The following is a 3,718-nucleotide window of genomic DNA, read 5'->3' as shown; positions in this document are numbered from 1 at the left end:
TTTGTGTGCTCATAGTATAATCATTTTAATTTTTTGTATGTTTGAAGATTTTTAACAATTTGGGAACAAAAAATCTCTGCTGCTAAAGTCCTAGATAAAATACTCTTGGTTGGACTTGAAAATACCAAAAAATAGCATTTTTTTGTGTGTGTTTGTGTAGATTAATTATAAATATTGCACCCCAGAGCATTTTTGTTTTTAATTGTTGGTAATGTGATTACTGCTCTGTCTAAACAGAGAGGAGCCCTATGAGACTGGATGGATCTTCTATACCTCATCTCACGACATAATAGGCCACTGAATAACCTCAGTCCAATTTGATTTTTCAAGGCACATCATATAACATTTTTACATCAGAATGCTGGTTGAGTATCTAGAGCAAAATAATATTGGTTACAGATTTCTATCATCAGATTTATGTTACAAAACGTCTTTAGAAATATTCAGGAGGAAATGTTACCATTTATCTGCTTTTAGTCCTAAATCAAAGAAAGCATTATTTAGCATTGCCCTTCAGAAATATTTCTCTTGAAATTATTTCTTGCTTTTACCAAAATACGGTACCATAATTTCAACAAGAGGAAAGTACGAGAACTGATTGGATTTGCTTAATTCTACCTTGGAAGTAAATGAAACTACATTTCTTCTAACTTGGAAAAAAAAACTAGCACAAAGAAATCAGTCACAGATAGCAAAAGAGAAGAAAAATATTCTGAAAGTGTGTTCCACAAAGCTCAGATTTCTTCTCCCCCCTTTTAGCCATATTTCTTTTATGCTAAAAAAAAATCTCCAGGAAAGAACAATAAGTGGAATTTCGTATCTATGGCAGTGAAATTATTAGTCAATATGGATTAATTTAAAAAAATGTTTCTTTTGAGGTAAAGAAAACATGAGGATTTTATAAAAACTTACCAGAAGCCTTCCTGTCCTTGAGAGTGGCTAGAAGAAACCCATGAGTCTGATTCAAACAGAGTCTTCAGTGTCTTGGGGTCAGAGCAGGACAGATTGTGTCCGTTAATAAACATTTTCACTGAACTCTACAAGGCCATGAAAATGTAGGTGCTTCCTGATGCCAATTTGTTAACCAAAGTTTACTAATCTAGCTGGAGTTTTAATTAAGATTTGTCCAAGGAGAATCTGTACTTCCAAAGGAAAAAGTCTTCCCCTCCTGAAGAATCAAGAAGGAAACAGGAAGCTACGAATAAGTTCAGTTATTTACCTTTTCTATCACATGCCCTTCTGTAAATACCACTAATATAAGCAAGCAAGCAAAGACTGTTCCTTCCGCCCAGGCACACTTGAGACTCAACAGGTGGTTTATAGGATGATGTGTCTGAACACAGGTCAATTTTTTTTTTTTTTTTACGAATTTTAATCTTTAATCTTTAGTTTGATTTAACATTGCTTTTAGTACGATCCTGACACCAGCCGTGCGGAAAGGGCTCTGGAGAGATGTTCATAGCAGCACACACCTGCAGCTCTTCTTCGGTTCGGGAGGCTCCAGGGCAGCCAGTATTGCTTCGTCAAATACATTCTTTAGGCCTTTCTGTGTGAGTGCAGAACACTCCATATACTTGACCGCCTTCAGGTCACGGGCCAGCTTTTCAGCAGTCTCTGGAGTGATAGGCTTCTGTTTGTTCTTGGCAAGTTTCTCAATCGTAGAGGGGTCATCTCGGAGATCAATTTGGGTCCCAACAAGCAAGAAAGGAGTCTTTGGACAATGGTGAGTTATTTCAGGCACCCACTTTTCCTTCACATTTTCAAATGAGGATGGAGAGACCACTGAAAAACAGACTAGAAATACATCTGTTTGTGGATAACTCAGCGGTCGTAATCTGTCATAATCCTCTTGCCCGGCAGTATCAAAAAGTCCAAGAGTATATGGCTCTCCACCAATCATAACTGTGACTGCATAGTTGTCAAAAACAGTTGGTACATACTCAGATGGAAATTTGTTTGTTGTGTAGGATATCAGAAGACATGTTTTACCAACGGCACCATCGCCCACAACAACACACTTAATTGTCTGCATTGCTGAAACAGTTTTGTATCCACTTTAAATATTTCAAATTCGATGATGACCTCCGCTTCTCCGCCGGGGCGTTGGCAGCACTGCGCCTGAACACAGGTCAATTTCTACAGTGTTCTTTAACAATGAGTAAGGCTGAACAAATAAGAGTTTGGTAAACAATTAACTCCAAGTACTGTTTATCTTGGGACTTTGTCTTGGTTTTTATTGTATTTTAAGTAGCCCATTTGCTGTTTACTCCACCAGGAGATCTCATTACTTTCTCCTTATTCATTATTTTTTATTTTAAAAGCATTAATTAATTAATTGACTAATTAAGGAGTAGGAGCAATACTTCTGGAATGATGTTACCAATAAATAAATATTCCCAAACTGAGGGCTTTCAGTGGAGGGAGTTATTATAAGAGGCTGCTAAATTCATATGTCCAGAACATTATTTGTAAGTTGAAAAATCTTGTTCAATATGTGCTCTTCAGTCTTTTATTTTATTTTTTTTAAAGATTTTATCTATTTATTTGTCAGAGAGAGACACACACAGAGAAAGAGAGAGAGAGAGAGAGCAAAAGAGTGCAAGCAGGGGGAGCTACAGAGGGAGAGGGAGAAGCACATTCTCTGCTGAGCAGGGACCCCGATGCAGGGCTCGATCCCAGGACCCTGGGATCATGACCTGAGCCGAAGGCAGACGCTTAACGACTGAGCCACCCAGGTGCCCCAGTTTCATATGTTCTTATTTAATAGATCTGTCCGTAGATTTTCTATTTACAATTTTCTCTTCCATCCGATGCCTGTATACTTCTTTTCTCCATCCTTCTTCTCCTTCTTATTCTTTTAAGGAAGCTCTATGTGCAGTGTGGGTTTTGAACTTACCACCCTGAGATCAAGAGTCGCATGCTCTGTGGCTGAGGCAGCTAGGAACCCTCCGTTCTGCTTTTCTTTTCTTTTTTTTTCATTTTAACAATTTTTTTTGAAAGTATTTTTATTTTATGTTTAAAGAGTTAGCCTTAAGGTAGGTATGTTGGATATCTGCAGTTAAGGTAGGTCTCTTAGATGACCCATTCAAAGAGGTTCATTTAATCCAACTTAATCCTGCATATTGACGGAAACACGGGTGGCACGGATTGAGGCCATATTTCTGGATCCGAAGGTGCTGGTTTGAGCAGATGTGGCAAGAACGACACCCTTGGCCAGATTTTCTCGGATGGCTTCAGGAGAGCCGCTGGTGGAACCAACTTGCTCTCTTGGATGCAACGAGGCAAAAGGCTCATTTTTAAATTTACATTTTATGTCAGGGTTTAAAATTCAGAAGGTTCAAAAGCGTACATAGACAAAGTTCTTGCTTTCATTCCTATTTTTCAGCCATTTATTTAACCTCACTAAAGATATCCAACTTCACCAGGGGTGTGTGTGTGTGTGTGTGTGTGTGTTATGTGTGTTTCCAGAGATATTTTATGCATATATAATCAAGTATGCAAGAATACTCTACTTTCTTTTTAGTACAAATGATAGATTATCACACATATTTTACTGTATTTTGAATTTTCTATTTAATATATCTTGGAAATTCTTCTAAAAGAGGAACTTTTTCAATTAAGTTATGAGGATTTGCTCTTTTAAATGCCATCTTAAAAATAAGTTTTTTCCCCTTGTGCTGTAGTTACTTGTTTTTATTTTAAATTTAAAAAAAGTTTT

At 37.3% G+C, this 3,718-nt stretch overlaps 1 pseudogene; it reads right to left on the bottom strand.

Annotated features, from left to right (window-relative positions):
* Positions 1 to 1,436: 1,436 nt before the first annotated feature.
* Positions 1,437 to 2,121, bottom strand: LOC112825845 (cell division control protein 42 homolog pseudogene; annotated as a pseudogene).
* Positions 2,122 to 3,718: the final 1,597 nt, after the last annotated feature.

This window comes from Callorhinus ursinus, unplaced genomic scaffold, assembly GCF_003265705.2.
Source record: "Callorhinus ursinus isolate GAN/ISIS: 27379988/994484 unplaced genomic scaffold, GSC_fseal_2.0 scaffold4, whole genome shotgun sequence".
NCBI classification, from domain to species: domain Eukaryota; kingdom Metazoa; phylum Chordata; class Mammalia; order Carnivora; family Otariidae; genus Callorhinus; species Callorhinus ursinus.
The sequence above is the reverse complement of the archived record's forward strand: the minus strand, read 5'-3'. Positions and strand labels throughout refer to the sequence as shown.